Source organism: Macaca nemestrina, chromosome 2, assembly GCF_043159975.1.
Source record: "Macaca nemestrina isolate mMacNem1 chromosome 2, mMacNem.hap1, whole genome shotgun sequence".
In the NCBI taxonomy this organism is placed as follows: domain Eukaryota; kingdom Metazoa; phylum Chordata; class Mammalia; order Primates; family Cercopithecidae; genus Macaca; species Macaca nemestrina.
This window is the reverse complement of record NC_092126.1, coordinates 59,556,905-59,581,494: the sequence shown is the minus strand read 5'-3', so window position 1 is coordinate 59,581,494 and position 24,590 is coordinate 59,556,905. Positions and strand designations below refer to the sequence as shown.

Genomic DNA, 24,590 nt, shown 5'->3' with positions numbered 1-24,590 from the left:
ATGTGGTTTTGAAATTCTGGGTGGATGGGCCACACCCTGCATACACCTTAAATCTCCTGGTGCTTTGAAGGTACAATTATTGCTCAACAACTCCAGGTTAATTAGATCTTTGTATGATGTGATTATCATAAATGTAACTTTTTAAATGTAACTTTTAAAAATGTACAAATGCGTGCATAATATAAATGTATAAAACAAACTTGCAATTAATGTCTTATAAGGGCATAGAAATGATCCAACTGGATTCACACCTTTTAAAATATAGTTTATTCCTAGCAATAGTTAAGCAGTTCATTTTGTAGCTTAACATAAAGGCCTAAAGAAACGAAACATATGAAGGAATCTTATTACTCTGTACTATGCAGTTTGTCATTTCACTTAAGTAAAGATTCCTATGAGATTTTTAAATTAATGATTATTATTTACAAAAGGCTTTTGAGAGTGTTGCTTTTACTTTTATGTGGTTTCAAGGTGGGGAGACAGATTAAAGATGTTAAGTAAAATATTCCATAAATACTATATCAACCAAAAAATAAGAGAATTAAAGCATTTGTGGAACTTTACTCCTAGAAGACACTTGGTAAATATGGTTTATTACTCTAAACTAATTAATATAATTTCCCACCTGAAACAATAAATGTAGCATGTAATATATTTTTCCCTGTTTAAGGACAGATACTGCTGCTTGTTGATGTTTGCATTGCTCGTACTACCCAATAAGTGATGATGGTTGAATGAATCAATTAATGAATGAGCATGAGAGAAAACCCATAAGAACTAACCTCCCATTCTAATCCCTAGGCCCTCCCTGTTTCTCTTACTGAATGCCTTTCCAGATTATTGATGCTTTGTATGAGCAATAAGGAAAAAGGAAGCAATCCAGATGGGAGCATAGCTGTGGTCAGATGTCTCTGAAATGAACAAAGTATTTGCAGATGTTTCAACAAGTGAAGGGGTTGGGCTGAGTCTAGGCCACAGGAAACAACTTCCACACCTTGGGGCTACTACAATAAAGGTATCATCACTTACCAGCACAGGATTCTGTTGGAAACTTGAAAAGGCTCTCAGGGTTGGAATGCTACATGAATCCAGACTTGTCTCAGGAATGCCACAAGTGATCAGAACTAAGTATAGAAATTAATGTGATTTGTAAAAATAGCAATAAGGATCATGGTTATCTGGGAATCAAATCCTTTAATCACTTTAGACAGAACTAATGAAACTAGAAGAAACCATCATTGATTGTGAGAGTCTCCTTCTAAATTAATTGGCCTTTGGCTTTTGGAGAGCAAAGTTCAAATTCCAGTTCCTGTCTGACAGGAAAATAAGTCAGACACAAAGTAGATTGTCTTTTAGACTTCAAACTGAAACAGCAGGGCATAAAGGAGATCTGAGTCTTGAAGAACCTTTTCTTTCAGAGTTGCTGAGTTCAGTATGGCTAATGCAGTATTTTTCATTGTGCCTTTTGAGGTTCATTTTAGATTTATGATATTTGCCTTTGTTGGTAAATATGTTCAAATATAAATAAAAATTTTATATTTCCTAATGGAAAAAATTCTAAATTCTACTCTTTTGTGCATGCCCTGTTCTGAAGCATCTTAACTTTCTAGCTGCATAGTGGATAATAGGGCCCGTGTTTGTAGGTCCCAGTTGTAAAGATAATAAGACACAAAGGCATCTTAAAAAGTGATCTGGACTAGACTAGGCAACTTACTAGCTTTGTGCTCTGTTATATTACCATTTGAATCCCTTTTCTGATCTCTGATATGGTAACAATTGGAGAATGGATTTGCTTTTTGGCTCAATGGGCAAGAAAAGGATTATTTTCTAAAATAATTATCTGAATGTTTGGCAACATTGAATATAAATTTTCCCTAAAAACCCTAAACTTTTATAGTGAAAAGACCATAGAGTAGCATACCTATGGACACTTTACTCATAGAGACTAACTTTTTATCTCCCCAAAATGAAAGGGTTTTTTTATGTTACAAGAAATGAAAGAAAATGCTAACACAATCACTAAAATTGACCACCATATTGGGGGGATAGCGAAAAAAATAGTTAACTCTAACATGATTGGAGAATTATACATATGTTGCTATTCTACTTGAATCCCCCTTTCGGAATATTGGAATTCAATATACAAAAGTTAAATGTCAATGTTGGCAGTAAATCTTTTTGTCTTTTTTTAAAAACCAGAAAAATTGCGGAGGTGTATCAGACTCACTGAGTCTAACTATTATAAAGTCATATCATTACAGCCATGAAGAAATTTAGATGTCATCAAGATCAAATTCCTCATTTTATAGATGAAGAAACAAATTCAGACAGGATAATTAATTTTTAAAATACTATTATTATTATTGCCAGTACTATGCAAGGCACTAGTATTAGTCCGAGGATTCAGCAGTGAACAGGACAGATGTGGTCTCTTGCCCTGAATCACCACAGAGTTAATGGAGGAGCTGGAACCAGAAATGAGCCTCTAGATTTCAAACTAAAAGATTTCCATTAATCAAGTACTGACTGTATACCAGACCCTAAGTATTTCACCTACATTAAGTCATATAACCTTCACTAATTAAGAGTAGGGTGGAACATGCCTTCCCACTCCCGATGTCTCCTCCTGTGTGTAGGGAGCTCTATTACCATAATAATCCTGGCTCCTCTCTGTTGCCTCATTAACTTTACCCAAGGGGAGAGTGACTTATCTGAGTTAGGAAAGAGTAACAGCGCATGAGTAATCCAGCCCCTTCCCTTCTTTTTTTTTTTTTTGGGTGATGGGGGACTGAGCTGTCTGAAGGGAATGTTTGTTCAGCTTTGCTCTTCCAGGCCCTAAGAAGAACAGGAGCAGGAGTCCTCTTCAGATCTTGTGATTGGGTAGACAAGTCTCCTACTGGGGTTTAAAATTAGGAAGCGCACTTTCCCACAGATACCAGTTTCTCTCATCAATAAAATCTCGATGTGTATTGTGCAAGAGAGAAGCATTTCATAAAAATAAAACTAAGCAACTGGGTACTATCATATCTGAACCATCTAAAACCATCCGTGTTCTATCCAGTATGTATGCATGTGCCTCACATTCTGACCTCATCTGTCAGGTACCCAAGAAATGCTGTCTTAAAATGATATTAATATAACCTTCTAAACTGCTTTGGTGCAATTTCCATAATTTCTGAAACTGTGAAGGTCAGCTGTCAGGCTTTCTGGGGGATAAAGTAGTGAAGTGAAAAGAACATGAGATTTATAGACTCAAACCAAGATTTGACTCTACTCTGAATACATGTCTATAATTTTGAACCTCTGTTTTTACCTGTAAATAACAACATGGATTGCCTCACTGAGCTAACATGGTTAAGGCCCAAAGAAGATAATAGATGTGTGAGTGCCTTATAAACTATAAAGAACTTTAAAAATGTTAGCTGTTTTACAGGTTTAACGGGCAATCCTGTAATAATAGTTCTCATATTTACTATAGATTTTAAGCTTCACTTTATACACAGATGGTTGAAGAGTTAGGCAGTTGATTGTTGCCTTGATGGTTTATTTAAACCATTATTTAAAGGCTGAGAATCACTTTACCAACTGAGCTCTCCCCCCTTCCAACCCGTGTTACTTAATTTAAAACATAAAAGCTCCTCTTCCATTGCTGTCTACATTTCTACCATTAGTCTTTTGCATTAAGCAGTCCGTTTCCCAGTGACCTCCTTTGAGTTCTAAGCAGGTTTGTAAAATATTTTCTTACTAGGAAGAAGCAGCAGTACACTTAAGAATTGGAATAGAGTTAGGGGAAGATAAAAAGAAAAGTTAGCAGCAGGTAAAGGACACAGAAAAGTCTGGGTCTCAACCAAAAGTACTGATAAAGAAGTGGAGGAAGCAGCAGAAGGTATCCAGGAGCAAGGGAACATCTTTTCAAAGTGGCACCTTTTTCATAAATTGTTTTAAGTCTTACTCCCTCTGATGAATCTGCAGTATTTCAACCTGAGAGTCAGGGGAAATGGATTCCAGTCCTGCCTTTGACCATCCAGCTGTGTGACCTTGGGTATGTAACTTGGGGTCTCTGAGTCTCAGTTTCCTTATCTATAAAATGAAATCTTTGGGCAAATGTTTTCTAAAGCCATTTCAGCCACAAATATTCTATAATTCTAACAAAGATCCCATGATATTTTCTTCCCTTTTTAACATTTAAGTCTTATCTTCCCCCAGGGGAAAAAAATTATCTTAGAAATGTCTGAAGAAGGAGGAGCAGGAGAAGGAGGAAGGAGGAGTTGTGTGCATGTGTGTGTGTAGACAACAATGGTTATAACAAAGTTATAACAGGACATCATAGGCCAGAGAGAAGCATTTCATAAAAGTAAGCAATTGTACACTATCATACTTGAACCATTTCTGCTTAGAAGCAAAAAACTCTCTCCAAAAGTTTTTCCAATTATAGTTGTATTGTGACATGTTCTCAGTTCAGTTAAAATAATGTTGAACCCTCCAAATCATACTTGAAATATGATAGAATACATACCAGCATTTAAAGCAGGCCACCACCCTAAAATCATGTAGGCTTCTTGACAATTGCTTTAAATCATAAGGAAACAAATGAATAAAATATGTGGTATTGCACATATTTTAATCCTCAAAATAATACATTTTTCTCCTAAGTATGGAGGACTGATTATGTTGTGCATGGCAATAATTCAGTTCACTGCATAAGTAGGTTTAAACAACAGGAATAACAGAAAAAGGTCAACTACATATTTTGGAGTTCTTGGAGTGGAATTTTATTTAATAAACACCAAAGCCTACTAGAAAGCTTATGAAAGCATGCAAAAGATGTGGGTATGCCTTTGGTTCCAACAGATTTCCATGATAATACTGAATCAGTGGATCTCCTCTCCAAATGTTTCATTCTTAATACCTTTTTTCACTTAACATATCTTGAAGGTCATTCCATTTAGTACAATTATTGTTTACATTTTTATAGCTGTCCCATAATTTAATCAGTTCCCTGTTGATCAAAATTTAGGGATTTTTTTGGCCAACATTTTGTTAGTAAAACATTACTGCAATGAGTAATTTTGATATACATCATTTTATGAGTGTGCAATTATATCTGGAGGATAAATTTCTAGACTTGGAATTACCTGGTCAAGGGTGTGTACATTTGTAGTTTTGGTAGACATAGCTAGAGATTCGTGTATTGCCACTTACCCTTCCCACTCCCCAGCAGTTGAGAATTGTTGCAGTGTAATAACAGATATTACTGACAATGGAAGAGTATGTTCCACATGTGAATGGTGTGGAGGCAGAAAAAGTAGAATCACTGCCCCCCGATGTCTTTTAGTCAGTATTTTTTATTCATCAAAGAGAGAATCTGCTTGACCAGGCTTGTCATGTCAAGCCCAGCCTCCTCAGGGTCTCCCAGAGTCACCAGCCCAGGCTTATTACCAACTTTGGTTATTACAACCTCAACTAAAGTCCAGTCTGGTGGCTCAGGGTCACCATGAGCCTAGAGCTGCCTTTCTAACAGGGGCTATTGACTGAACAGGGTCTTATTGGAAGGAGCCTTGGACAGTCAAACACTTGGGTTATCATATCTATAAGGGCAAATATAATCCCAGTTTTCCCAGGACAGTCCCCATTATGTGTGTGGCCTGATTACTAATAGTGCTCCTTTCATTCTCCTAAGTTTTCAGTTTGGACTATAATTTACTAATATTGCATAAAGTGGGTCTATTCATACTGTGTTGTAAGGAGCCCTGGAGGTTTGTAAAGGTGCCCAGGGAGAGACATTTAAAGGGGAAAAAGAAGCCAAGCAGGTGGGATTTGGGACCCATTGTTACTGTATAATGTGACTAAGAGAAGTGTAAGCTTATAATAAATGAACAGATTTCCACCTATTAGGAAGTAGATGGTTCTTAAACCTTTTAAATTAGATGTACTTGTTTTCTGTCTGCTGATTATACATCACACACACACACTCTCTCTCTCTCTCTCTCTCTCTCTCTCTCTCTCTCTCTACTGGGCATTGTTTTCCTACCAAAACAGAGAATTGAAAATCTATTGAGGTAGTAATCCCTTGACCTCAGCAGATATAATACCCACACTTACCACATATTTGACAATTTAGATAGGGCTAGATCTTGAACTAATGGACCACTCATGGCTTTTAGCAAGAGCTTCCCTGGCAGCACTTTCACCTTATACAGTCAGACTGGAGTCTGGTCTAGGTGAGAGAAGGGGCAAGAATTACATTTTGAGTTCAGTTCAGAGATGCTTTATTTTGATTTATTTGCTTCCAAAGCTGCATGTAAGCAGTACAAAGGATAGACATGAGGTAAGGGAGATGCAGCTGTCCATTGCCTCCTTTGTTTTCCAGAGACGACATAAATTTGATCGTCTTGGCAACTGGAGAGAATGAGATGTCTTGGAGGTCACAGGAGCCCAGAAGTGTGTGCTTACTATCTTTCATACCTCCAGCCACATTAGCAACCAGAAACAACTTATGCTACCATATAAGGCAAAAATTTAGTTACCCAGCAAGCTGCTTCATTCAGGCCAATGTTCAGATTCCAGATCTTGAAAATGCTTGCTGTGCCTAGCCTGGTGCAATCTCTCTGTATCTACACCTGCGCAGCAGGGTATAGTTTTCCACTTACTTTGCAGGCAGGCCTGTCCTTGGTCTACCACAAACATATTTCGCCTTTAAGTTCTCAACCAAACACTTGGCCTTTTGAATTAACACGGGCTAAAGGACATCTGTGTTGATTCTGATTGTCTAACTCTAAGGACCAGGCTTCCCATTTTGCTAATCACTTTGCCTCATCTCTTGCTGATTACTCCTGATTGCAAAAGCCCAGCTCTTCAATTGCTTTCTGATTCTCTTTGTCCTTCAAAACTATTTCTTCTGTGAAATAATTCATCCCTTACACACATGCAACTGTCATCATTTTCTCTTCATTTAAAATGTTTATTCTCTTCACTTTTGTTTCCATCATAGGCATATGCATCCTCTTAGTAACTCTTCGAACAGTCTTAAGCCTTTGTACTTTGTGGACACAATGGAGTTAAGAGTGTTCATTAAGTACCCCGAGATCTATGCACAATCATAGCAAACAGGATCAATGACTAAAATGACCACCAACAATTGGTAATGTCATTAGCCTATGCTGAGCAGGACAGATGAAATTTTCCTCTGAAGCATAGTTTTGTGGATACATATGGAATTCCATTAGTTTAAGCTTCTTAAAAAGAGAGGAGCATCTTTTCTTTTTTTTTTCTCCCTGTTTAACCTCTTTCTTCCCTTTCTCGATTTCTCAACAAAAGATGGCTTCAGATCATTTGTAGATTCCAAAGAAACTATTAATGGCTTGGATGACAGGGAAAAAATAAGTAGAATGGAATGAAATTGAAGATGACCTGCTATTTACATGAATGAGGAATTAATGTAAATGAAAAGCTTTTGTTTTAAACCACTAAAATATCAGGGTAACTTGTTATTGTGGCATAACTTAGCTTGACCTGACTATTGATCCACCCATTAATTCCAGAAAGCAAAGGGAAAACAGCAATAGGGATGTTTGGGAGAGAAAAAAATTCAAGGAGATTGTGACAACATGAGAGAGGAGATTTAGCTGCCAATTAGACATCAAGGAAGCCTCCAAAGGAAATCATACAGGCTGTGACAGGAAGATTAAGGACCAGAGGATCCAAATGGAACAAACCTGCACAATAACTTCCCTTCAGGAAATAGAGGGATAGTATTATGGACTAAGTGTTCCCCTCCCCAAATTTATATCTTGAAACCCTACTCCCCATTGTGACAGTATTAAGAGGTGAGGCCTTTGGGAAGTAAAGATTACATGAGCTCATGATGTCAGAGCACTCATGAATGGGATTAGTGCCCTTATAAGGGTCATGAGAGAACATGCTACTCTCTGCTCTTTGCCATGTGAGGATACAATGAGAAGTCAGCAGTCTGCAGCCTAGAGTGACCTCACCAGAAGTCAACCATGTTAGCACCCTGCTCTGGGATTTCCAGCCTCCCAAACTGTAAGGAATAAATTTGTACTGTTCATATACCAGCTAGTCTATGATATTTTTGTCAATAGAAGCCCATACAGACTAACACAGGGAGGAAAAGAATGAATTAAAGAAAAAAACTACGTTATTCTTAGTTGCCTGTAAAGTAGAAATGAAGCCTTCTATTGGGACTAGGACTAAGAGAAACTCCCAGCCTTTTCTTTCTTCTGGGCCAAATTTGACCACTTAAGGTATGATTGAAAGCCCCAGATGAAATTCTTAAGCTAGATCACACAAATCTCCATGAGGAACTGTGCCATTTCAAATGAGGCATGGAAGTTGTGCTTCTGGTCAGGCTACTGTCTGGTCTGAATTTCTATAGTTAATGCAATCTATGGAGAATGCAGGGGTCCCAGCTAGGGAAGCCAAGCCCTTGGATGGTGTACAACACAGGGAAAGGTGCTTTTTAGGGAAGTTTCTTACTTTTTTAATATACTTTATGTCAACTGTGTTTCTGATCTAGTTGATGTTGGAAGCCAGGAATTTTCTCTTTGGAGCTGAGAGACTTTGTATTTAGAGGTGGGATTTCCCCATAGTTTGAGAATTTTGTATTCATTGTTAACATTGTTGCCAATATGGATAACTCCTGCCTATGACAGGTACAGATTATGAGGTCAGTCACACCAACTTCCTAGGTCTCTAAGATGCATTAGGGCAGTGATTCTGAAAGTGTGGTCCTTGGAGCATCAGTATCACCTGGAAATTTGTTTCAGCTGCATCCAACACCTACTCAGTGTAAAATTCTGTGAGTAGGGTCCAGCAAGCTCAGCTTTAACCCTCCAGGGGATTCTAACGCACACTTAAGTTCGAGAAGCACTGCATTACCGGTATCTGTCTGAACAACAAACATGCATTCTTTCTTAAGGCAAGTCTTAATAGCCCAAGGCCAAGACTGGTATTGTTCCACATCCTCCTCAGTTGGCAGCAGGCCTCACTATCTTCATAGTACATCTCAAAATGGAGGAGGCCGTAGAAAGGGCTCAGTTCTTTTTATATTGCCGAATTGAGCCTTAACCAGCTCCTCCTGGGTCAGTCCAGCTCCAGCCTAAATCAGCTTTGGGACCACAGACAACATAACCTTCACTGCTTTTGTATCTCCTTCCATGTAATTTCCGCGTAAGGCTGTAAGAGGCCTCTGATGAAATCTACCCTGCAAAGCCACTATTATCTCCATTTTATACACATGGAAACTGAGACCTGGAGAATCTAGTAATTTGCCACAAAGTTAGTAAGTGATGGAGTTGGGATTTAAATCCAGTAAGTCTAACTTTAAAATCCATTGGGAAATTGTTTGGAACATTCCCAGGTGCACACTTTGAAAATGCTACTCTGAGAAATACTGTCTACGTTGAGTTGACAGCAAATGTGAAAATTACCCTGTAGTATCAACCTACCGTCATCAGTTATTTTGTTTTCCAAAAAGAGGCAGTTGAGCCAAACATTAATTAGTGAAGATATAATCTTTTTTTTTTTTTTTTTTTTTTTTTGAGACAGAGCCTTGCTCTGTCACCCAGGCTGGAGTGCAATAGCTCAATCTTTGCTCACTGCAACCTCCACCTTCTGGGTTCAAGTGATCCTCCTGCCTTAGCCACCCAAGTAGCTGGGATTACAGGAGGATTGCATCACCATGCCCAACTAATTTTTGTATTGTTAGTAGAGACAGCGTTTCACCATGTTGACCAGGCTGGCCTCAAACACCTGACCTCAAGGAGGTCCCACCTGCCTCGGCCTCCGAAAGTGCTGGGATTACAGGCATGAGCCACTGAACCCAGCATGTCTGATTTCAAGATACATATATATTTTTTTTCTTAAACTGTTTGCTCTTCAAACCTAGGGGCAAGATGTCAACCTCCCCTGAAATCCAAGCTCTACTGTACACATCTCCCTGGGATATCTAATAGACATCTCACATTGAATATGTTCAAACAATTCCTCATTCTTCACTCCCAGCCTGTTCTTCCCTTCTCAATAAATACACCATAATAGTCAAGTCAAATCCTAACAGTCTTTTTAAAATTCCTTACTTACCTCTTTCTCCTATATCTACTTCATCAGAAAGTCATAGTGATTCTACTTCTAAAATATATTCTAAATCTATCTGCTTTTTCCCATTTCTACTGCTATCACCTTGTCTAAGCCACCATTCAGCTCTCAACTGTTCTTCCCATGTTTGCTACCTGAAATGGTTTGGCTGTGTCCCCACCCAAATCTTATCTTGAATTGTAGCCCCCATAATCCCAACATGTCATGGGAAGGATGGGTGGGAGGTAATTGAGTAATGGGGACAGGTTTTTCCCATGCCATTCTCATGATAGTGAATAATTCTCACGAGATCTGATAGTTTTATGAAGGGGAGTTCCCCTGCACATGCTCTCTTGCCTGGCACCATGTAAGACGTGCCTTTGCACCTCCTTCACCTTCTGCCACGATTGTGAGGCCTCCCCAGCCATGTGGAACTGTGAGTCCATTTAACCTCTTTTTCTTTATAAATTACCCAGTCTTAGGTATGTCTTTATTAGCAGCATAAGAACAGACTAATACACTATCCTACCTCCTAAAATCCATTTGACACACATATTCTAAGTGAACTTTTAAAAATATACATTGACATATGTATCTCCTCTTTAAATCCTTCAGGAGTCCCGCCTTATTACATTTGGAATAAAACCCAAATGCCTTCCCTGACCCACAATGGCCTCACAGGATGCAGCCCCTGACTATTCCTTGGCCTTACCTCCTCCACTCTCACCCTTGCTTACCCCTCTTTAGCCACCTGACCTTCTTCTGTTCTTCAAACAGGACAAGCTCATTGCTACCTCCATACTGCTTCCTCTTCCTGAAAATATCTTTCTTGGGATTTAGGCTGATTGACCAACATATCACCTTCAGTTCTCAGAGAAAATGTTGTTTCTTAAAAACCTAATCCCTAATCACCCTATTTAAAGTAGTACATTCCCAGCCCACCATAGTACCCACTTACTGCCTTCATAGTGATTGGGATCAGAGCTGCTTTGACATATTAACCATTTGAGCTAAAGGTAATCGAGAGACAGCAGATGCAAAAGGCTCTCTGCCTTTTTTTTTTTTTTTTTTTTTCCAGAAAAATACGTCTTCCTGGTGTTCCTGGTACCAGGAAGAAAAGAACATTCTTGTCACCAGAGATGAGGTGTTGACACTGAGATGAGTGTGCACAAGGAATAAAATTTAAGAATAACCCTTAAATTTTATTAGTTTCACCCATATATTTCCTAGTCATGTTCCCACGGTTTACCACCCCTATGAACCAAAACCCCTTTCCTTTGTCTAGTTTCTTCTCCACAATTTATTGCCCTTTGTTTAAATGGTATATAATCCCCGAGTCCAACTGCTTCTTTGGGATTTTCATGTCTTTCTTGTGAAGCTCCCATACCATGTAACAATATTAACATCAAATAAAATGTGTATGCTTTTCTTCAGGTAATTCACAATTTTCAGGTACAGAAACTAAAAGAGTAGTGGAAAATTTTTCCTCCCCTACAGTTGCACTTATCTATCAGAATTTATATTGCTTATTCTTTTACTTACTATTTTGTTTAATATCCTCCCCATGAAAATGTAAGCTCAATGAAAATAAGAGGATTATTTTTCACCACCATATTTATAGGCCTGGCATATAGCAAGTATTCAATAAATAGTTGTTAAATGATTGAATCTGCACAGAGGTGATATGATTTAAGCCCTAAAGAGGCTGAGATATCTGAGAGAGAGAATGTCAACAGAAGAGCCCCACTAACTGACCACTATTCATATCATTTTAGGTCCCAAATACAGGCCAAGGTGCCACATTACCTGAGCATTTACTAAATGTAGTTGATCTTCTAAATGAATTGATCTTCTTGTTGAAAGAAAAGGAAGACAACTGTGAAGGTTTGAAGGAAGGCAAAGTGAACTACCAGAAAAAGGCATTGTGAATAGCACACAGCGAGAGTCTAAAAGTAGAACAAATATCAAAGAAATAAATTCAAAGAATAGAATCCTGACTTTAAAAAGCAGTTTTAACATAGAATCCTCAGAGAGGAAAGGGGAAGGGGCTGGGGGAAAGAAATTAGGTAGTAAGGCACAATATCTGTTCAGCAGTGGATTCAAATGGAAACTTCCACCAAATAGTATATATGCATCTATTTTATGGGGAGAAGAGTAGTCAAAAGCATATTTTATTATATACAAAGTAAAAGAAAACAAGTGTGAAGCAGTGGCATTGCTAAGTTGACAGTGATAACAGCCCTCTAGTAATAGTGGGTTTACCCAGCTCCGTCACAGCCTCTTATAGTCCATGATGGCCTCTTCAAGTTTCATGTGCTACCTGGCATTTCCCATGAAAAGCCTACTGTGGTTGATCTGGTGTGTTGTTACTATGGTAAGAAATTAAAATGAATAGATATTTATAGTTTGTATACTATCACAGTGATACTTCTCCCCTGCAGTCAATAGTTTATTAGCCAGAAGTGTCTATCAAATGTTTGTATAGCAACATATCAAAGCAGAAAACCAATTTTTTAAAAAAACATGAACCTTTGAAAATGTAACAGATGTTACTCACACATACTTTTGTACAACAGAAGAACTTTTTAAAGTGACCTATAAATATAGAGGCTGTCCTAAATAATCATAATATAATTTTTTACCATTTATGTCTCATATTCTACCACTTATGGCTAATATTATAGGAAATACATTTTTGTGATTCTTTTTGAGAATTAGTTTTTTTAAAAAGGAATATCATAAGGGAAATTATAAATGGAAAATTATGCAAACATAAATTTGATGAGAAGTACTCACCTTTTCAAAACAGGCCTGTGATTTAAAAAAGAAGTGAATTTGAAGAGATTTTTGATTGCATCATCTTTCTGTATAATCCATTTCCACATCATTTGATGGCACTGATGTCAGTTTTTCATCAGTTGTAGTGGCTGAGACACATTAGAGTAAGACAGCCCTGGATTCATATTGCAGCTCTAACATGTCCTTCCTGGGTGGGTCACTTAATCTCTCTGAGCTAAGCTTTTTTCATCTATAAAATTGGGGTCATAGGATTATTATTATAAAGATAAAATGAGATAATGTATATAAAACATCTGGCATAAAGTAATGTGCAGTGCACAGTCACAGTAATTATTTATTAAATTCATCAACGAATACTTATTCTGTGCCTTTGTTCTAGGTTCTGTGAATGGGCATCAGGGCTGCCTGTGGGATTATAAAGGTTGTACATGAAGGAAATCCACAGGCCACTGTTTGCAGCAGTGCACCCTGGAGCTAGCATGGCACAATCTAGAGGTCATATTTGTAGCCCTAACAGTGGAAAGTAGAATGGGTAAAGCTTATACTCTAATGAAAAAAATAATATTTATTATTATGACTTCACACTATTAACACCCTAACATTCAATATAAGAATAATTAGTGAATCCGTAAGTACTAATTAAGCACTTACCAAATATTCAATGATGTGCTAGGTGAGGTAGGCAGTGTGGAAGTTAGAGGGTGCCTTATTTCTGCAATTAAGTACTTTAAAATCTAGTTAGGCAGTCAAGATACATGAAATGGAGACAAAATATATTTAAGTGCTAATTTGCATGATATAATTAGGTATAGGCAGACCTCATTTTTGCACAGGATCATGAAAAAGCAGAAGCCATGGGAAGTGATCTTAATAATTGGTGGGACATAATTATTCCACATCCCTGACTAATTTTTGAGAAAACATTAAAAACTCTCTTACAGTCATTACAAATGTGTGAAGAAATGAAAAAAAAATAGTAAAAAAATAACAATATACTAAAAACATTAGAAACATTGAGGAGCTAAGTGTTTTACTTTTTTGTAAAAAACTCATCAAGAGTAGTTTCAACAGTACTTGCCTTCTTCTTATTGTATAACTTACCATATCTTTTCTATGCCTTGGCAAATTTTATGTACCTTTCTAGGTTTAGATCAGCTTCCAACAGTTTATCCTTTGCCTTTTTTATGTCATGAGTTTCTTGTCTCCTAGAGTTTCATGTCTCCTAGAGTTTCTTTTTTTTTTTTTTTTTTTTGAGATGGAGTCTCACTCTGTCGCCCAGGCTGGACTGCAACCTCTGCCTGCCTCAGCCTCCTGAGTAGCTGGGATTACAGACACCCGCCACCACGCCTGGCTAATTTTTGTATTTTTAGTACAAATGGGGTTTCACCATGTTGGCCAGGCTGGTCTCGAACTCCTGACCTCAGGTGATCTGCCCACAGCCTCCCAAAGTGCTGGGATTACAGGCGTGAGCCACCACGCCTGCCCTCCTAGAGTTTCTTTAATGTGAAATATCTTCCTGGAATCACTTCCTCTGGGACATTGTCATCCTTTTCATCACAACCACTTTCTTACTGATGTTGATGAGTTCCTCTGGCTGCATATCTAGAAGCTCTGAAACCCCAGCAGTGTCAACATTGCCACAGTCAGCATTTTCTTCTATAACTCCATTTATATTGGATTCAAATTTCACTTCCAGCACTTTCACTTTTCGTTTCTTTGCTGTACTTCCATCTAAGTCAATTCACTTTTTTGATTACCCATTTTTAGAAAATGTTACAGGGGTTAATCACTGGGAGACAAGAAGACAACACAGCTGTACACTTTGCTGTCTGGTGGTAAACCGAATAACAGATGTGCAGTGACCAATCACACACTATTCCGAAGGAAGTGATGTAATTGGTCATGGATCGTGATACGTGTCTGTTATTTACTTAGTGATTTGTCAAGAGCTAGGACCAAACTTTGTACTTTATATGATTACTTACAGTTAATATACCATGGTAACTGAAACTTGAACTGTGTTAATGGAGGACTAGTATTATTTAATTAAAATGTGGTAACTGAAATTCATGCATATCAGAACTATGCAAAGAGAGGGTTGCCTATACTACATTCTCTTAGTTTTTAGCATATATCAATGGAAAATATGTTCTCTTGATGGAAAGCCATTTTATACATTATAACGGAATGGGTTAAACATGAAAGGTTAATCAGGGTAATATATCAAAATGAAGTATTAAACATGTACATACATACATAACATAACATACATAAAGCCAATAAATGTCTACTAAATCAAAGTATTAGCACACCTCATAGATAATTGCATGGCACTACAGGCCAAAGTACTATAGTGCTTTTTGTGTTTTCTGATATTTTATTCCATCTTTTTCCTCCTTTATTTTTTGCTTTTTCTTCTATGAAATTCAGGTCAAATGAAATGCAATACAGTTTACCAAAAATAGCAACACAGTACCTAACTTTCATTAAAGTATTTCTCTATCTCCGTGCTACATTTTTACCCTTCTGTCTACCTATCTTCTTATTTACATATATGCGGAGAAAGCATCTGGGTAAGTTTTTTGTGTTTGTTTGTTTCTTTGTTTCTTTGTTTTTGAGACGGAGTCTCATTCTGTCACCAGGCTGAAGTGCAGTGACGCGATCTCAGCTCATTGCAACCTCCACCTCCCAGGTTCAAGCAATTCTCCTGCCTCAGCCTCCTGAGTAGCTGAGACTACAGGCACGTGCCACCATGCCCAGCTGATTTTTGTGTTTTTAGTAGAGACGGGGTTTCACCATGTTGGCCAGAATAGTCTCGATCTTTTGACCTCGTGATCCTCCCGCCTCGGCCTCCCAAAGTGCTGGGATTACACGTGTGAGCCACTGCATCCGGCTGGATAAGTTTTTATACTGTTAATGATATGCGGTGAAAAGTGAGATGATTTTTTTCATGTTCAGATTTGCATTATTTTAATTCTTGATGATGAGCACTGGTGAACATATTTAATGTTTACAAAAACAATACTAGTAATTTTCCCAAAAAACAAACCCAAAAGTGGAAGCATTTTAAAAACAGTTCAAAGAAATACCTTTAGAATTTTTCAGAATGGTATAATTTTCTCAGCATTTTCTCAGGGAAGGCACAATGTGGCATTTTGAACGGCAAAATTGGTCCTTGCTGTTTTTCTTACTGTTTTGAGACAGGGCCTCACTCTGTCATCCAGGCTGGAGTGCACTGGCATGATCTTGGCTCACTGCACCCTCCACCTCCTGGCTCAAGGGATCCTTCCACCTCACACTCCTGAAGAGCTGGGGCCACAGGAATACACCACTATGCCTGGCCTTTTTTTTTTTTTTTTTTTTTTTTTGTAGAGATGGGGTTTCTCCACATTGCCCAGGCTGATCTCAAACTCCTGACCTCAAGTGCTGGGATTACAGGCATGAGCCACCATGCCTGGCCTTTGATTCTTTCTTTTAAGAGAAACTGACAATAGTCAAGTGTCTTCCTACCGAATGATCAACTGCTTTATTCCTCAAATGATCTCCTGCTCTATGCTATGCTAAAACAGTTATTCCTCTACTATTAAAAGTCTTATCAAATTTTATTTTTGTTGAAAGATAAAATTAATGCTTTCCTATGGTTAAAGTAAAGAGCTGTTTATTTTTTTAAGTCTGGCTGAAGTTTTGTTTAGTTTGATTTGTAAACTCAGAGCCTTCAAGTTCAGGACTATCAGCCTTAGACTGTGTAGGGAGGCTGGAGAATCCAGGAAAAGACTCAAGTTTACATTCAGACATTGAGTAATCATCAATAGCAAGTAAAGATTACAGAGAATCCATTCGACTGAGTGTAAATTTTAAGTGTCTTTAAATTTTGTTTCAAATAATAGTTTCTTACAATAAAACATATTAGTGTTTATTACATTGATAAAGAGTAGCTGTCTGTTTCCAGCAAGCTATTTTTTTCCAGCCCCGAGTTCACAAAGGGGCTTTGTTCTTTTTTCCTTGACTGAACAGACCAGTTTAAAAAATAAAACAGAATAAACACCTAGCGACACTGAACTCTCATGCTTGCTGTGGATATATTTAGGATTTGTTTTTTGACTTCTTTCTCTCTCTTTCCATTACCTTCTGGGAGTTAAACCTCTTGTTAGCTTCCATTTTTATTGATACAAAGAGTAGTTCCAAACCTCTCTGCTGCCTTGGCCTGTCACTCCCAAGGCCTCTAATTTTATATTTCTAATTGCTTGTAATACATGTCTTGTGATTCCCTAAAAGTTTACATTGTGATCATTCTCTCTCATCTTAGTTACTAAGGCGACTTCCTAAAATGGCCTCCCAGCACTGAAACGTGCATGTTTCTCACAACAGTTTTTTTCTTTCATTTGTTCCAACTTACATCCATTCATTCTGTTTAGTGTTCATGATACTTTACTTCCTCTTCTTCATTTCCACCACTCCTGACTGAATTATAATCCTCCCTTTTACCTGGGCATCTACAACAGGGTTCACCCGGAGCTCCTGACCCCAACCCATTCTGCACTCAGTAAACAGAAGAGACTCTTATTCACCATTTTCATTCTTGTTCTGCCCACTGAAATCTATAGCATCTCCCAGAAATTGACTATATTCCATCGGCTTCAATTCAAGGATCTCTATTCTCTACTTCCTTTTCTTATCAAATAATGCTACTTTCTTGTTGGAAACTCTCCATTTATAATGAACTTATACCGCTTCCCTGTAGGAAACCTCATTTCATTCCAGATTCCTTACCCAGGCCTAAGAAGTGTCTGCCTGTCTTTCTGACCTCATTTCCTACCACCCTTGCCACAGCTCACTCCGCTGTAGCCATGCTCAGTTCTTCCTGTCCCTTCCTAGCCAGGCCTTGTGTGCTAGCTTCTCTCTTGCCTTGAGAACTCTTCACATGGGTCATTGCATGACTTCTCCTCTGTTGGGACTCAGTCCAAATGCCATCTCCTCAGTGAGGCCTTCCCTGACAATCCTATCTAATATTGTACACGTACAACCACTACCATCACATTTCTTAGTTTTATTTTATTCACAGTACTTCACATTATTTTTCACTTATTATCTATCTATGCCACTAGAATAAGTAGCCTACAAGGGCCTATAATTTAGCTTTCTTGCTGGCTACTGTGTTCCTAAGACCTAGAACAGTGCCTGACACACAGAACCCAATAAATATTTATTGAATGAATTATGCTGACATAATTTTTACTCCCCAATTAAGCCAACCAGTTCTCTATGATGTCTTGCATATTTATTTGCCAATCCTTAGACATATGTTTTCTTCATTCTATTTCCCTCTACTGAATTCCGTTTACTCTTGTCTTTTTGTCAATTTTTATTAGTCACTTTCCTCAAAATCTAGCTCAAAGACCACTTAAAAAAAGTCCTTCTCAAATTCTTCCTGCCATGAGCATATTACTTCTCCTCCCCACAGGATTTACCCCTATAGTTTTCATTATATTATCTTGTGCTTCAATTTATTTTTAACATGTTGCTTTATAACACAGTGTTTTTCTTTTTGAGTCATCTAGTTATTTTCTTGTTGAGAGAGGATATCGTTATGTGAAGAAAGCTTTGGACTGTGAGTTCTGGCTAACAATTTCAGACTTTGGACAGACCATTTTCAACATCTGTAAAATCAAGGAGTTAGGCCTTTCATTTGCAGACCTGAGGTTGCAAAATGGCAGGCCACAGATTGTGTTACTGAGCCAAACTTTGGTCTGCCTGCCCGGTGCAGCAAAGCCAAACACTGACATTGAGATTTGCAGTGAAAGAAAATAAGGCATTTATTGCAGGGTGCCAAGCGGGGAGAATTGGGAAGCTTATGGTTAATACCTGAACTCCCCAATGACTTGCATGTAGGGGTTTTTAAAGGTGGGGAGACAGAGGTTTTAAGTAAAGTCATAAGTCAACACATAGAAGCTATACTTTGATTTGACCTAAGAAGGCCAGACATCTCAAAGCAGGGGTCCACTGGTAATAGATAGATTCAAAGATTTTTTGATTTTTTATTGGTTAAGGAGGTGAAGCTTTGTCTAAAAATTTGGAGTCCGCAAAAAGGAATGCTTAGCCTGTGGATGTGACTTCCGGCTCTTCAGGAAGAAATTTAGAACAAAGAACAGAGGTCATAGTTCAGTCCTCAGTTCCCCCTTACCTGAAGTCTACATGCCAGCAGACAGCATTTTCCATTTAATAGTGTCCAAGTTTCTGAAAAACAACTCAAGGACGTATGTTAGGATGTTATTAATATCTTTAGTTTCTATAGGGAATCAAACATCTAATGAATAACTTTCTTGGCTGTTGTTTTAAGCTACTATTACCTTATTGCTTATCAAGTTGCTCATTTACTTTTTTTTTTTTTTTTAAAGATAGTCTTGCCTTGTCACCCAGGCTGGAGTACAGTGGTGCAATCTCGGCTCACCGCAGCTTTCATCTCCCAGGTTCAGGCGATTCTCCTGCCTCAGCCTCCCAAGTAGCTGGGACTATAGGTGCATGCCACCACACCTGGCTAATTTTTTGTGTTTTTAGTAGAGACAGGGTTTCACCATGTGGGGCAGACTGGTCTTGAACTCCCGATCTCAGGTAATCCGCCTGCCTTGGCCTCCCCAAGTGCTGGGATTACAGGTGTGAGCCGCTGTGCCAGGGCTAAATTGCTCGTTTACTTCTGGAGGCTCGCTAGGTGCTTGGAATTTCCCTTGAAGGAACTCAAGATTTTCCTTATTTCCATGCTTGGAGCGCAGGGTGGGAGGTGCCCAGCAGACTCTTAAGAGGGGTCCTGCTCTGTCTTAGTTGGATAAGGGCCACATATGTGTTTCATTCAGCGTTAGTAAAACTCAAATTAGTTGACAGTGTTTAAAAATTGAGAAATTTTGGAAAGCTTGGAATTATATACACTCTGAAAAAGATCAGAACAGACCCACATTTTGAGGTGGCAGAAAACTCATTGAGAAAGAAAGCAGCTGTCCCTTAACATCAGGTGTAGACATTGACATGATATGCTGCTCAACTTGTTCAGATATTTCACTTGTTTCTGTTAACTCCGTGTTGGAATTTCAATATGCAAACTTAAGATTGTATTATCTCTGAGGTACCTTCCAACTCTACATATCTGTGATTTTGGATAAACATGTTTTACTTGTTTACTCAAACTTAATGTTCTTCAAGGGCAGTGCCTGGTGCTTCTCCTTTGCTTGTCCAGGTTATAGTGCTGGTCATAAAGCAGGTGCTTAGTCTTGTTTGTTTAACATTAAATTTAGTTATATCCACAAATATGTAATAAAAACGAAATGCCACCTAATAAAAATTTATTACAGATGTTTCGTTGGCTTTTTTAAAGAAAGACATCCTATCAAAATGGAATTAAAATACTAACACAGCATTTATATCATTTGGAAAGTCTAACTCTAGACAGATATCAACCAAATGAAGTTTCATTTAGGCAACAGAAAAGAAATGTAGTCCTTTAGTCTCTTTTCTCTGTAACTCCCATTAATTGTTCATTGTAGTTATGCATGCATATCAAGAGCAGAATGTACTCCGGGGATGGAAAAAATATTGCTATTTGTTCTCCCAAGTAGTGATCATATGTTCAACAGCTGGGACTTACTAAGATCTGCATTTATTTCAATACCAATAACTACCTTTTCTGTATTCCCAGAAAACCACAAAATATTTGGCATGGTTTGAGACATCCATATATAATTTTTAAAAAATCTCATTGTTCTTTTGCAATAATTCATTAACGTATAAAGAGAATACACTTCACTGAGATCATTTACATGGATTAACAGCAATAGCTAAAAGATTCTACACCCAAGTTGGGCCATGTCTGGGACACCAAAGTGAATGGAAGTCTTGGGTTCATGACTGAGGGTGGACTTACCACCAGTGTTGTCAAAGCCCATAGTCTGAACACTTTCTTCTCTGTCTTTCAATTTTCCATTATAAAGAGTAATCAGAAATTACGTAAGTATTTCATTTCAAAAATAATTGCATTTCTCAGAAACTCTGTCAAGTAACAAAGGACATAGCTGATACCAGAATAAATCTTTTTTGTGAAGTTTGGATAACTAAGATTTGAAAAACATTTTAGAAATTTACATTTATTTAGAACATTATATTTTAAAGAATTAAAACACAACCTGGTTAGAAATTTTAACATTTACAATAAAACTTAATTTGGACATTTTTAATCTCTAATTTTTTAAATTATTTCTGCAGGGATTGAAGTGTACTTTTATGCTATCTGTAAAAAAAATTGCTTAATAAGTAAACAAACATTTTAAGTGATAGTTGAAAAGAAACATTTACTTACCAGAGAAAATAATTTGTTTTCCAACACTTCAGCTTTCTTTTATTTATAAAACACTCTATTCAAAATGAAGGTATTTTAGTCAGGGTTCCTGATAGGGACAGAACTAATAGGATATATATAATGAGTAGTCTGTTAAGTATTAACTTACACAATCACGAAGTCCCACAGCAGACTTGTCTGCAAGCTTGAGGAGCAAGGGGAGCCAGTCCGAGTCTCAAAACAGAACACGGTGGAGTTCGATGCTTGAGGGCAGGAAACATCCAGCACAGGAGAAAGATGTAGGCTAGAAGGCTAGGCCAGTCTTGCCTTTTCACGTTTTTCTGCCTGCTTTATATTCGGTGGCAGCTGATTAGATTGTGCCCACCAGATTAATGGTGGATCTGCCTTTCCCAGCCCAGTGACTGTTGCCAAATGTTAATCTCCTTTGGCAACACACTAACAGACACACCCAGGAATCAATACTTTGCATCCTTCAATCAAGTTGACACTCAGTATTAACCATTATAGAAAGCAAGGCAGGAACTTCTTAGATATGCTAATCATTTTTATCTATTTACTAAGTCTGGGCCCGAACTGCCAGCACTTGTTAGTCATTTTCTGGTTACTGTATGTCCTTGAAACTAATAAAACTGCATTTCCTTTGAATGCAGTTGGTCCAGATCAGTGACTTTTCCTATATGTATTTATTTTGGGGGTTTGGATCATTTTCATCTTCCATTGATTTTCAAACTATTGCAAATTACACAGTTTACATGTTAAAGAGATCAAGTTGTATACTAGAAGAAATCTTTCTGCAAGCTGTGTGACCTTAACCTTGATGAGCTTTAGTAAGCTTGCTCATTTGTAAAATGGAGATAATAATACTACCTATTTCCTAGGAATGTAGAGGGGATGAATAGAGATAAGGCAAGCATTCCGCTGGTAAACAAGGTCCACATTATCACCATCATTCCCAATATGTTTTGAAGATTCTATGTAATTATGCATTTTCTAATTTATTCTGAATTATTCTCATTTTGCAGATGAAGACACAGGTTCAGAGAGTTAGGAAGCTTGCTCAAGATCATACATGTTGAAGAACCAGCCTCCTCAGCTGCTTCTGATTGTAAACTAGCTGTGAGCAGGGCACCACTCTGTTACAAAAGCAGTCTTAGAAATTAACCAGCACAAAGATCATCCATGACTAGTGAGTGCAGTTCTGAGACTGGTTTTCATATATGCCTGTAGGATCAGTCTCACTATTTTGAGGTTGTACCCTGGGCAGGGAACATGAGTCATTGCCTACCCATCCACTCCTCCACACTCTGTCTCTGTTATGAATTAAGTCCTAAGAATTCTTATTACTCCCCATGGGGTTTCAGCAGCAGTCATCTCTGACTTGTATTTTTACCCTGCTAGTTAATTGCTTTCTTAGACTTTTCTATTCTGCTATTCAATGGTAGCTCAGCAAGTAACTTTTCATCATTATAGAACAGGAAAAAATTGTTTGGAATGTGGATTGGTTTACAGATGCTACACTTTCCAATTCCTACCATGCCGTGACCCTTTAACCTGCTGGGAAGATGTAGCCCTAAGTGCAAAAGAAGCTCCCCATAAAATGTTATTTTCCTAGGTCTTTTATGGAAGGAGAGGCACGTTGGTTGTTTTGATGATGGTGGTACAATTTTCCCTCAGTATCCACAGGGAATTGGTTCTAGGAACCACCTCCCCAACACCAAAATCTGCGATGCTCAAGTCCCTTATGTAAAATAATGTAGTGTTTGCATATAATCTACCCATATACTCCCATATACTTTAAATCATTTCTAGTTTACTTATAATGCCTAATACAATGTAAATGCTATGGAAGTAGTTGTTATACTGTATTCTTTTTACTTATATTGTTGCATTGTTATTTTTTATTTTTCAAATATTTTCCATCAGTGGTTGGTTGAAACAATGGATGTGGCACTTGTGGATATGGAAGATGACCTATAATAGTAACAATTATGGTAGTAGTAATGCTGGTGATGGTGTTGGTAAGAGTAATGGTAACAGTGGTGTTGGAGAAATTTTTTCCAGTCATGTGGAACCTCACACCAGTCTACTCTCTGATAATTTGGATTTATCTTATAAATGCTTCATAATTTATCAGGATGCTATGAGGTTGTTAAAACTGAGGATTCCCAAGTAAACAGTATCTCATTTTTCTTCAAGTTGTTATATAGGTCTTCATATTTTTTTTCTTTTAAAGTTCAAAACATCTACCATTCAGTCTAAAATAAATGCTTTTAATTTAAGGCCAGGGACAAAATAAAACCATGTCAAATTGATTCAGATAATTTCTCAATTTGGGAGAATTCTAGATATGGTACCCCTGCTAACCAAAGTATAAATTCCCAAATGGATTATAAGTATCTTATGGAGGAAGACAATATTTTGCTTGTCATGTTAAGTAACTGAAAATTTTAGAACAAGAAATATGGCTGGGTGCGGTGACTCACGCCTGTAATCCCAGCACTTTGGTAGGCAGAGGCGGGTGGATCACGAGGTCAGGAGATCGAGACCATCCTGGCTAAAATGGTGAAACCCTGTTTGTACTAAAAATACAAAAAATTAGCCGGGCATGGTGGCGGGCGCCTGTAGTCCCAGCTACTGGGGAGACTGAGGCAGGAGAATGGCGTGAACCCAGGAGACGAAACATGCAGTGAGCCGAGATTGCCCCACTGCACTCCAGCCTGGGAAAGAAAAAAGAAATATAGTTTGAAAAGTTACTTTACATCTGTGGGTTTCAGGATAACACAACTGCCCTGCCTGGTAGCAGAAGGTGTTTTAAGTGTGCCATATGTCTGGCCTCAGAAGAGGCAAGCCACAGCGTAGAGTAGGATAAGGCTTTGTTGGGCCTCAAAAAGTGCTTACAGGATCTGTGAGTTAAGCTTGGTCAGGATGTGGAACAAAATTTCCTGGGCTCTTTTAAGGTATGGTCTGGTCTTGCAGTCTATACACTCAGACTCTCTGTAGCCTCCTTCCTTTATCAGTAAAATGGAAGAATGCAACTCTGGACCTCTACTCTCCTTTCTCTCCTAAGGGGCCAAAGACTGCCTAAACCCCACACAATAAAACTCACAGATCCCTTTGGGAGGCTGAGGCAGGTGGATCACCTGAGGTCAGGAGTTTGAGACCAGCCTGACCACCATGGTGAAACCCCATCTCTACTAAAAAATACAAAAATTAGCCAGGCATGGTGGCAGGCACCTGTAATCCCAGCTACTCAGGTGGCTGAGACAGGAGAGTTGCTTGAACCCAGGAGGAGGAGCTTGCAGTGAGCTGAGATCACACCATTGCACTCCAGTCTGGGCGACAGAGCAAGATTCAG

General features: G+C 38.2%; 2 long non-coding RNA genes across 2 annotated transcripts in view; one reads left to right on the top strand and one right to left on the bottom strand.

Annotated features, from left to right (window-relative positions):
- Positions 1-24,590, top strand: part of LOC105488597 (uncharacterized) — a 76,977-nt gene that overhangs the window by 12,488 nt on the left and 39,899 nt on the right. The gene's annotated exons all lie outside the window — the stretch shown is intronic.
- On the bottom strand, positions 6,246-14,087 carry LOC105488572 (uncharacterized). Its single transcript, XR_011619832.1, has 3 exons — positions 13,996-14,087; positions 12,892-13,123; positions 6,246-7,360 (listed from the first exon to the last, which is right to left on the bottom strand). It is a non-coding gene; the product is annotated as an uncharacterized lncRNA (long non-coding RNA).